General features: G+C 37.5%; 1 long non-coding RNA gene and 4 other non-coding genes across 10 annotated transcripts in view; all 5 read right to left on the bottom strand.

Moving 5' to 3' along the window:
- LOC107150613 overlaps window positions 1–12199 on the bottom strand; it is a 57045-nt gene that overhangs the window by 17301 nt on the left and 27545 nt on the right. For 3 of the 6 annotated variants that reach the window (XR_007345988.1, XR_007345989.1, XR_007345987.1), the window contains 5 exons: window positions 11118–11208; window positions 5359–6189; window positions 2979–3825; window positions 2657–2725; window positions 1068–1151 (listed from right to left, as the gene is read on the bottom strand). This is a non-coding gene — a long non-coding RNA (uncharacterized LOC107150613). The other 3 variants (XR_007345991.1, XR_007345992.1, XR_007345990.1) reach the window with 3 other exon arrangements.
- On the bottom strand, window positions 353–429 carry LOC125615461. Its single transcript, XR_007346110.1, has one exon. It is a non-coding gene; the product is annotated as a small nucleolar RNA SNORD113/SNORD114 family (small nucleolar RNA).
- Window positions 2372–2446, bottom strand: LOC125615466. The gene has a single exon (XR_007346114.1). It is a non-coding gene; the product is annotated as a small nucleolar RNA SNORD113/SNORD114 family (small nucleolar RNA).
- On the bottom strand, window positions 5400–5475 carry LOC125615467. The gene has a single exon (XR_007346115.1). It is a non-coding gene; the product is annotated as a small nucleolar RNA SNORD113/SNORD114 family (small nucleolar RNA).
- LOC125615465 lies at window positions 8776–8846 on the bottom strand. The gene has a single exon (XR_007346113.1). It is a non-coding gene; the product is annotated as a small nucleolar RNA SNORD113/SNORD114 family (small nucleolar RNA).

Raw genomic sequence — 12199 nt, 5'->3', positions numbered from 1 at the left:
GGCCCTCCTTGTCTTTATTCAGGCATTGATTTACTTAAAATAGCGCAGTATAAACCTATGAAAAACAAAAGAGCAAAAATGCATTCCCTCTGCCAGGTGCAGTAGGACGTGCCTATAATCCCAGCAACTCAGAAGGCTGAGGCAGGAGGATGTGAAGGCCTCAGCAACTTAGGGAGACCCTGCCTCAAAATAAAACATTTTTAAAGAAAGGGCTGGGAGTGTAACTCAGTGGTAAAGTGCCCCGGGTTCAATCCCCAGTGTCAAAACAAAAACAAAAACATGTTCCCTCAGATATTTCTAATGTCTATAAGCACATTTCTTTTAAACAGTGAATTGTAATGTTATAGACAGAGCAGACCTCAGAGTTACAGACTGGGTTTAATCAAAATAATTGATTCAGATGCCCCACGCACACTCATCATTGATCCAGACTTGGTATTCTATGCTTTTATTCAATGTTAATATTCCTGATTTATTCATTGATTCCCCAATAATATGATCAACAGCCATGAATTAAGGGCTCTGAAGATACAAATATGGCTGTCAAAGTTCACACCCCCACAGAGATGAGGACCTAAATCTCTGCAATCTCCAGACATGCGGATATGAACTAATCCACCTCCTAGCACCACATCAATTTGCTATTAGTCACTGGTCCATGGTTGGGCCACCTTCATTTAAAGTGCATCCATATTTTCAAGATGACGCAATGAACTGCCATCTTATACCACAGCTAAGGAAAAGGTCAGAGTCTCCATTTCCTCCTCTTCTCACCTCAATGAATTAAGAGTTTACAACAATATCACTGGAGAAGTGTTAAATCCACTGGGCTATAAAAACAGAGTCACGTATTAAAAAATCCTTAACATGACAGAAATGCCTTTCATCTTTTTGTTCTAAGAAATTCAATTGTTCTGAATTGGATTAAACATGATTCTTAATGTATAATGATTTCCACCACTGGTCAAGACATGACCACTTTTTGAACTGATCCCTTTGAAATAATTCAGTGAATATATGATTAAGCCCTACCATCAGCAAGAACATGAACTTCGATCTTTACTTACGTTGACATCTTCTCTTCTTATCCAAAGAGAGGAAAGGCCAGGTCTTCACAGGAAGACAGTGATTGAATAGGTGAATGTGTTCACCTGGAGGATAAAAAGCAAGTATTCAAATGGATTGAATAGTTGGATTAAATTGTTTTAAATGGACCATACTTGTGTAGTAATCAATTAACCATAAACCTTGGTTTGTGTTCTATACTAAACATTTGGGAAGAGAGGAGTACTTTATATTTATTAACTTCTGTGATTTAGAAGAGAGGACAATACTTTATTAACTAATATAATGTATTTTGGTGTAAATAATATAATGAACACCATTGAATCCAGCATTGAAAACAACAGAAATAACTATTAGGATTGCCAGTCTGTTATTGCTACCCACATGGGCAAGAGCAAGATCCTCATTTTGTTGAATTTTGTGCAAAACTGGATCCACTGGAGATTCAATTCATGACACAATCTTGCCAATCGTCCAAGGTGAACCCCTTTAATATACTTATTAATTCACTAATATCTCTATTTACTCATGTGATAATTGTCTAAGAGAGCTTTGAAGTTTAAACAACCATCAAAATAGAACTGAAACACTAATATAGCAAATGGAAAGGTCTAGAAATCTTTGCCTTGAATATGAATACAAGCTTGAATAATAAGATGATCAGGATCTTTATACACAACTGCATGTTTTCCATTGGCACTTTGATTAGTAACATTTTCAAAAATTAAGACACAAATTTATGAATTAGCATTATAATTCATTATATGTGAGCCCACCTACACCAGATAAGTACCCTGAATAATATTTACATTTTTCTTGTGTAATTACCCCAAAGAGTAGCAAATTGGTTCAATTTGTTTGCTTAAGTAAAACTGCACAGAAAATTTGCATTAATTGTACATGCAGTTGAATAAAAGTCTCATCATTGCTCCCTGCTCTCTCACTCAAACATTCAATCAACGATTCATTTATGTAAATGCATTCCTTCTTTCTTAATAAAATGATCAATGGGCACAGAACAAAATCACGCCTCTTTATATTCAGATGACTATATGGTCTGAGAGGGCAAACAGCCTCAACTATTAATTAATTGGGACTAAGAATCTCAAAATGGTTTTAATAATGGCCCATGTTTCATTATATGTCTTAAAAAATAATTACATACATATATTTCTTATTCTTCACTCATTGACATCCATTCATGGCTAGCTTGGTTATGATAATGTCATTCAAACGCCCAAACCAAAAGAAGAAGACTACACAGATGCTTCTCCCTCCCAGGGATAAATACCGGTACCGCTTGGCAATGGACCTCAGAGTTGCAGATGGGTTTAATCACTGTCCTCGTGTCAGAAACCCCATGCCATTCATCACGGGTCCATCTCTGGTCCATCTCTACTCACAAATAACAACACAGTCACAAAATCCCCAAGAAAAGATCTTATGAGTTTTTAGGCTCTTATTCCTTTAAACTGTGATTAAAGTTCTTCAACAGCACTCAAAGGTTTTATTTTATTTAATCTGTCCATATGCAAAGATGGCTCAGTGAAAACTAATGACCCTACTGTCCTCCATCACCTGAGACACTCACAGATCATCCATGTTCTTGTGGACAGTCCCAAAGGCAGTACCAGCCAGGATCTCCACACATGTGGGAATGCTGAAATCAATTATGGTACAGAATGAAGAATAATATTAAACTGTTCTGAGAATAATTTAAATAATTTCTGTTTTTTTTAAAATAACTTCAGTTGTGTTAATGTGGAATATGTTCCTAACACATTCCATTACTGCTCCATATTTGGAGAGTTTTACTTATTTTATGTATGAAGACATTTATTACTTTGAAATTCTTTAGCTAATAACCATGAAAAAAAATGAGCCAAGCAGAGATTATAAACCAAGGGGCTTACCTTTATCAGCATCTCTGCTCCTCATTCAGGACAATAATTCTTGATTAAATGATTAAATCAGCTGCCTGGTGTTCACTCTGGGGAAGAAAAAGATTTAGAATAGATTTAGATTTATTTTTAATGGATTATTCAAGCAGAACTAGGTAGCAATAAACTTTGACTCAAAATGCAATTTTTCATTAGTCAGTATTGAACTTTTAATTTTAAATAATGTGATAAATACTATTGAGTACACCACCCATCCCCCAAAAAAGATCTATAACAATTACAAATACCTGCCTAGATAAACATCTAGTAAGTAGATGGGTATTCAGAGGATTGCTGGTTGATACAAACACTTTCCCTTTTCTTAATTAAAAAAAAAAGAAGCAAATTGAAAAAAAAAAAAGTCTTGTAACTATCGGTATTATGCTCCACATTAAAATAAAGCATTATAGACTCCGTCTGTTCATTTTACTTCAGATTAATAATTGCCCTTCTTTATGGCAAGTAATAATGCTAATAATATTTGTTTTATTGTCCTCTACTAATTGCTCTGTGAATAGGTCTGTTAATCTTTCATGTATATTTCTCAACTCACGAAGGTATTGATTTGCTTGGTATAATACATTCCATATCTTCAAACCACAAAATCCCAGGGCCAAGTTTATTGAATTTTCCTAACTTCTGCTCTTAGGTAATTTCTACAGAACATATTAGCTGCTTCTTATTCTGTAACAAACCCGAGTTAACACAGAGGGCTTCATCAGAAGGTTGATGTGGACACCTCAACCAATGCTCACCATTGATCCATTGGCGTTCCATCTCTTCAAGCATTTATCCCTCCTTGAACCAGTTCAACCATTCTCTGATTCATGAATAATAATTATACATTCAGAACCCCATAATGACAAGAAGACCAAGAACAAATGAGTTTAATGAAACCAAAATCTGTTCACTGTTCCCCTTCACTGAGAGCAAAGAGATAAGACATCTTATCACAGTGAGCCCCTGGTCCAACATACGGACCAATCAGCACAACATGCAATCCTAACTTCTGATTGGCTGGTGAAACCAGCAGCCATGGACCTAATAACAAAGTACATGCCCTTCAAAATTACCTTTCAAAGCACTCCTGCCACAAGGAGTTAGCAACGTTTGTAAATAAGGGACTACACTAGGTCACGGTTGGAAGAGACATAAAGTAGAAAGTTAAATATGTGAAGTGCCCTCCATCTCTTCAGTCTTGGTCCTCAGTGGGAATGAGTTAAATTACTTGTAATTTTTGGTTCATGACACATTCCAATCAACAATTATTTTATTGAAATAATTTAGTGGGTTCCCTTGAAGGAGGAAGGCCATCTGTGCCCAGAACAGCCATTCTGAGGCTTCCTCACTTGGGTCTTTATGCTCCTTGTTGAGAAGTAACAATGATGGTTACTGATCATAGAGCAATAACATCTCCACTGTGGTTTGCGTTCTACAGTGGGGAAAGAAAGCCTACTTTTAAAAATGTCCTCATGCTTTAAAGAACCAGATTAAAACTCCATGTACATCTTTCTAAAAAATACAAGAGACCCTGTTTAATGTCATGGAAAAAAAAAAACAGGGATCGGAATCCTCATGACTTGTTCCTAATTGGTCCAGTTTGCTGACTTAAAAAAAAATAAATAAAGTCATAAAATCATGTATATTCATAAGAATGGGATCCTAACTAGAATAAGATAGGTCCCATGCTTGTATAGTCATATCAAAATAAATTCTGCTGTCATGTATAACTGAAAATTAAGAAAAAAATCATGCCTTGCTTTTCAAATATCAAGACACTATAATCTGTAATGTCACAGCACCGGGCCATGACACAAAATAGTATTTACATGTCCACAGACATTGAACTCAGGATAACAGATCCATTTGGTTTTATGTTGTTTTAATAAAAATTAGTAAAAGTGAAAAGATGAATGGTTGGATCATTGACCCTGTTTGCCTGACAATTATGTGGTTATTTACCAACAATTTATATGAATATGCACTTTGTTTCCTTAACAAAACAGTCAATCAGTAACCATCACCACAACTGATCACAAGCTTCTGTATACAAATGACCACCTGTACCTTCACCAAAATGGCAAGAGCCTTGACTATAAATCTTTTGGGAGACTGAGACACGTTTTAATAATCCATGTGGCATGACATTCCTTCATAATAATTGCATAATTTGCCTTCTTTTTTCAGACTTTTTTAAATTAACAGGCTGACTTTATAATTTAAACAAAAAGTAAAATCTGGGCTGAGGGTGTAGCTCAGTGGTGGAGCAGTTGCTGGGCTTGATCTAACTAGCACTGTACTAAAAAAAGTGTGGGGGGAATATATCCCCCAAACCAAGGAAACATTACCTTACCTTAACTCACGTCCAAAGGAGGAATGATTATGTCTCTCTCTGTGGACCTCAGAGATACATATGGGTTTAATCAAAATATCCTGTTTCAGATACCCCATGGTACTCATCACAGGTCCAGCACATTTTCTTCCTTTGTTTATTGATTAATTAATTAATTAACAACAATACAATCACAATGTTTTAGCAACAGGACCTCCATGGGAGCCACCCTCTCCTCATAGACAAGAGCCCTTTAACATTGGACCTCAGGGAACATGTGTGACCTACTGGCGTCTGTGCTGCACACCAAGATCTGCAGGGGCCACGGGTCCTCCGTGACCTGCTTGGACTCAGTTTGCCCACTTTCAAAAGGTGGTTTAATGAAAAGCCATGAAACCACCATCTTGCTCTACTCGCAACGTCTTCCCCATCTCCCCAGTTGCCATGGGCAGACGCCTCAGTCAGGACCACACAGACAGGGAAATGTTCCAATCATGTGTGGTGGAAAGTAAGCTACAAAGCTAAACAGCTCTGAAAATAACCGAAACAACTACTACCTTTTAAAAGTCACCTCCAAAATTAAAAATGAAAATAAAGTCACCTTCATTGCATCAAATTAGATTAAACCTATTTTTTGGTTCGGGACATATTCCCATCACCGGTCCGTTCTTGGTGATGTTTCTTTCTCTTGTGCACATGGGTTCCTTTGCACAACCACTACACACAGTAAAAAAGCAGCACAGGCAAGGACAGGAGGGTGAGGTCTCACTTACATTGTTCTCTATGTTCGTTACCCACAGAGCCAACCACCCAGGCTTTGTTTCTCGGGAATAAGCCACTCTCCAATGGTCCCTGTGGGAGAAACATAGACTTAGCCTGACTTAGATTCTGCAAGGTGTTATGTGGAACTACATAGTAGTGAACAGTGGTCCTTTATAATTCAGTATTTTATTTTTGCTTTGAAATAATGTTATCACCACTGTTGCATCTGTCACCCAAAAATAAGATCTACCCCTATGACCAACACCTGTTGTGTAAATACCCGACTCACACAGGTAAGCACTGCCTTGTGGGGTAAATATTCACCTACTTCTTTCTTTCTTTTTTCGGTACTGGGAATTGAACTCAGGGGCACTCAACCACTGACTGACATCCCCAGCCCTATTTTGTATTTTATCTAGAGACAGGTTCTGAGTTGCTTAGTGCCTCGCCATTGCTTTTAACTTGTGATCCTTCTGTCTCAGCCTCCCAAGCTGCTGGGATTAGAGGTGTGTGCCACCTGTAATTAGATGAGTCAATAAATTAAGATGTTGTAAGATAGAATTATGCATAGGCCACCGAAAGTGGAATGATGATTACTCATGGATGATTCGCTGTTTATGATCTAAAGAATAACCAAAATTGTAACTGAGCCAGTAATTCACAACTGAAAAAAGTCCCTGTGCAATAATCTACATGTACCTTATAAAAAATGGCAGTAGGCCAGGTGCCATGATGCACACCTGTAATCCCAGTGACTTGGGAGGCTGAGGCAGGAGGATCTCAAGTTCAAAGCCAGTCTTAGCAATGTTGAGGCACTAAGCAACTCAGTGAGACCCTGTCTCTAAGTAAAATACAATAAAAGGGCTGGGGATGTCGCTCAGTGGTCTAGTGCCCCTGAATTCAATCCCTGGTATTAAAAAAATAAAAATAAAAAGTCCTCTGTAAAAGTGGCAAAAAGGGTGGTTGCTTATGGTAGAGTGCCTGCCTCCCATATGCAAGACCCTGAGTTTGTTCCTCAGAACCACATAAAAATAAATAGGTGAAATATAGGTAATGTACAACTAAAAAAATAAATATTTTGTTTTTTAAAAATGGCAATAGCGGGCTGGGGATGTGGCTCAAGCGGTAACGTGCTTGCCTGGCATGCACGGGGCACTGGGTTCGATCCTCAGCACCACATACAAATAAAATAAAGATGTTGTGTCCACCGAAAACTAAAATATATATATATATATATTAAAAATCTCTCTCTCTCTCTCTCTCTCTCTCTCTCAAAAAAAAAAAAATTTAAAAAAAAGATGGCAGTAGGGCTTGGGTTGTGGCTCAGCGGAAGAGTACTTGCTTAACACAAGTGAGGCTCTGGGTTCGATCCTCAGCACCGCATAAAAATAAATACATAAAATAAAGGTATGTGTCCATCTACATCTAAAAAATTTTTTTAAGAAAATGGCAGCAAGCTAGGTATTTTCCTTTGAATATCAGTGGTGGAACTCAAATAATTATCATCTTCTCATAAAACCTCATTCTCATTGATCTGTGTTTTATCTTATTTTATAAAATTTTATTTATTTGACTATAATAATATATCAATATACAAATGCAAACACACTAAAAATGAATCCTGAAAATACTAACCTCTGTCTATCCTTCTCTTTAGTCAACAAAATGATGGTCAAGATCATTTTGGGGTTGTTAACAAAATTCTTTATTCTTGGCAGCACTATTCCCAATAGACAACATATGTAATCCACCTAATGTCCATCAATGGATGAATGGGTAAGGGAAATATGGTCCATGCACCCAGTGGAACACTACTGAGCTTCCAATGTTGTGTTGATAATTGTGAGTCTGTTGTCTATGAAAAAATTAGAATGAGTTAACATCCCCAGAAACAATTTTCTGGGATTTTTATTGGGATTGCATTGAATGTATAGATTAAGATGGGGGAAAACTAACATCCTAAAGCCAAGAGTTACTAAACAACACCACACATACAAAAAAAATCCAGATCAAAATATCAATACTGCTAAGGTTAGAAAGCACTGTTTTACCCTCTCCAAAATAATTGGCCGAAAGATGAAGATATTTATAAATTCACTCACAATCTCATCAGCATCTGTGAGCATGGAATTAAAGAGCAGGAGAAGTCTGAAGTGGGTCTGGGGTGGAACTGAGTGCTGGTACTTAGCATGCATGAGGTCCTGGGCTTCAATCCCCAGCCAAAAAATTAATAAAAACAAGGAAGGAAGAAATCTGAATGGCATTAACAGCTGTCCATGTGTTTATTATTCCCAGATATAACCAAGTAGATCTTATTTTCAACAAGCAACCAACAACCTACATAATGTAAGACAATAACATTAATTTCTCAGTATTTAATCTCTAGCTGCTCCTTACCCAAACAGGCATGAGAATTAATCAATTTGTGTTGGAACTGACCACTTCAAATGTAAAATAATAATAAATATATGACGCAGTCTCATAATAAAGCTGTGTATGGTTATCCTTTGTCTTCACTCATTTACATATTTTCCTTGTTATTCTTTCATTAATGTACTTACAGTAATAACATCCAGACCCATGAATCTTGGTAGCCTGAGAACAAAATCCTGAATGTCCCTACCTTCTGCTGTGAGACAATTTATCACATAGGGATTAGTAAAGGCAGCTCTCATAATGGACCTCAGAGTTACAGGGTTTAATCAAAATCACTGATTCAGACACCCCAGAATACTCATCATTGTCCAGGCTCCGCACACCTTTCCTCACTCGGCCATCCCTCTGCCCTTCACTCGTTAGTCGTCAATGCTAACAAAGTCGACACCCCTGAAAATGCCTAGGTGGACCCCACCATCGTGCCCACCCACAAGCAGGGGGTCCTAATCAGAATACGATTTTTCCCATGCTTGTACAATTTTGTCAAAAAGGATTCTACTGTCCTACATAACTAAGAAGAATTCATAACTAAAAAAAAAATTTGAAAAAGTCAACATCCATGAAATATAAACCTCTGAACAAGATCCTTAAATATTACCAAGATATTTCTACTGGGTTAACCGACACTCGACTTCCTTGCTTTGTGTCACCCTGCATCTATACTTCGTCTGTGCTCGCCCTCCTTTTATGTAACCTGTCTCCATGGTAAAAACAGTACATGACTGCCAGGCACAGTGGCACACACCTGTAATCCCAGCGGGTCAGGAGGCTGAGATAGGAGGATCACAAGTTCAAAGCCAGCCTCAGCAAAAAGTGAGGCACTAAACAACTCAGTTGGACCCTGTCTCTAAATAAAATACAAAAAAAAAAAAAAACAGGACTGGAGATGTGGCTCAGTGGTCGAGCATCCCTTTGTACCCCCCAAAAAGATAGCACATGTAGTAGGCAACCTCCAAGATGGCACCAGGGACCCCGGGGTGAACAGAGTCTCGTGTCAGATCCTCCACCTGCATCTTTGATTGCCTTTTCTGACAAACAGGACACTGCAGGACTGATGGCTCTACCTTCTGAGGGAGGGTTCCACCTTTCTGTCTTGGGCTGGCTGCTCAGGGGAGTCCTAAGGAAAGCTCCCTGCAGGAGGGAATGTGGCTCCCACCAACAAGCAGCCATGTGTGTGAGCCAGGAAGCTGACCCCACAGCACTATCAGGTCCCCAGCAGAGGTGACTCCACCTAACGTCTCACCTGCAACCTCACAAGAGACCACAAGCCACAACTGCCCAGTAAGCCTCTCCTGGATTCTTGTTATACAGAAACTGAGCGAAAGATCAAAGTTTATTGATATTTTTGATGTTTTAAGCCATTAAGCCACGGGGTGATTCATTATATGGCAACAGATAGCTAACACAACACAGGTAGGGTGTCCCTTGTCCACAAATGCTTGGGACCAGAAATGTTTCAAGATTTTGGATTTTTTCTGGTTTTGGAATATCTGCATATATGTAATGAGACATTCTAGGGATAGGACCCCAGTCTAACCATGAAATTCCTTTATATTCCATACACATCCTATATGCAAGGCTTGAAAATAATTTTAAATAGTATTTTTAGTGTGTCTGCATTTTGACTGCAACCCATCACAGGAGGTCAGCTGTGCTCAATAAGTTTCAGAATCAAGAGCCTTCCAGATTTTGGACTTTCAGGTGACAGATGCTCAAAGTAGCCCAGGAACATCCATGAACCCCCATCTCAACTCACACCACATCCCCTCTTCTTGTCTTTACCCACTTGAACAAATTCATGGTCTCAATATTTATGATTGAAGAAATATTAAATCAATGATGGTACAAACTGAATTTTAATATTCAAAACTTCTAAGAATGCATAAAAGCCCCCTAAGTTGTGCTAAATTGGATTCATCACAAACTTTGTTTTGTTTTCACTATTGGTTCATGCACGACACAGTTTTATCTATGTACTTAGTCATTTATTCACTTATTTTATATAATTTAGAGATAAAAGAACCACGTAAACCCAGCACATAAAATTTGACTGTTCTCTCTGTAATGGTCTCTAAGCTCCTTACCCACAGAGAAAAAGCCAATGTCTCTATTATTGCTGAATAATTAAATCAGCTATGGTTTTCTTATTCTGTAAAGTAAAATGCACATTTTATAAAAAATGGAACAGGGTAGACTTAACTCCTTTTAATAGACTTGAGTCGTGAGGGATTAGATGGATCATGAGCCTTGGTTCCTATCACATTCTCATTACTGACTTAAGAATAGTGCTACATTTTATGTACTGGCTTATTTACTGTTTAATTTTTAATATAATAAACACTTAAATCTACCACCCAACACAAGAGAATAAATAAAACTATCACGATTATCCACCTATATACTCCCTAACCACATAAAGACCCTAACCTCTTTAATCTTTTGTGTGTTGCTAAGAATGTATCTTTGAAGCATTGATCCGGGATTTACCCTAATTTATGCATTAACTGACTCACTCATGATTTTTTTATTCAAATAATAATTTGCTTCTATTCAATTTTTAAAGAAGAAAGAATAAAACCCACCAGTAGTTCAGGATTGAAATACCACTTCATGCAACTGCTGATTTTTGGCATTTTTTCCAAAGTAGGATAAGTCTAGATTTCTTTTTTCTTCCTATGCAAAAAAAAAAAAGTATTAATCATAACTTTGTTTCAAGACCCCTGCTCCTCACCAGTTCATGATATGCCTTACTTTAAGTAATGGAATAAGATATAAACTCATTCATTCTTTCACTTTTAATAATGCAACAAAATGAATAAAAATCAAGGTAAGATAATGTCATCAACTAACATTACCAGGATCTGTCCATAATCTCATTGCTCACAGATAGCATCAACTGGGTCCTTTTCTTTTTAAATAGTGGGCAGTGGACAGAATTAGATTAATAATATTAACTATCATATGCACAACTATAGTCCACTCTTGTCCTTCTTTCAATTAGGCAATTACTCCAACAATCATTTCTAACATGAATGATTTGCTTCTTTTCCAAATAAAGCCAACAACCAGCTACCCAGCACCAAACCACAAAACAACAAGGACTCCCATGGAGTAAGCCATGCCCTCTGGGGAAAACACTAAGAATGACTTGATCCATTCATGAGACTCATTGCTTCAGAAAATGATAACAGTGAATAATAGCTTGTTTGCTGCAGACTTGCAAAGCAGCACTGTGCACTTACACATCTTGATCTATACAATTCACAAACCTGAAGAACTGGATAAACATAAATCTTTATTTCATGGGTTGGCCTCACAAATAACAACAGGTTTTTCTGATTTCCATGGCTAGTGGCTCATGTATTTATCTGTGTCTATAATTATGCATGGAATGAAACAATCATGCATTTCCCTACACTTTACCCAGGACTTTGACTATTCTAACTTTTGTATACTCTCCCCACCACACAAAAGAGGAAGAGATTTCCCAAGAGACCTCTAAGTTACAGAATTCAATCGAAATCTTGATTTACACATCTCAGAACACCTATTGCTCAAGGCTTGCTGTAAAAATCTTCTTCCTTTGTTTATACATTCCTTATTCTTTAATCCAATGATCCACTAAAAACAGGATAAATTCTCATAAATCGGAAGTCCAAAAATC

The sequence above is a fragment of the Marmota marmota genome, unplaced genomic scaffold, assembly GCF_001458135.2.
Source record: "Marmota marmota marmota unplaced genomic scaffold, marMar, whole genome shotgun sequence".
Classification (NCBI taxonomy): domain Eukaryota; kingdom Metazoa; phylum Chordata; class Mammalia; order Rodentia; family Sciuridae; genus Marmota; species Marmota marmota.
This window is presented reverse-complemented; position numbering and strand designations above follow the sequence as displayed.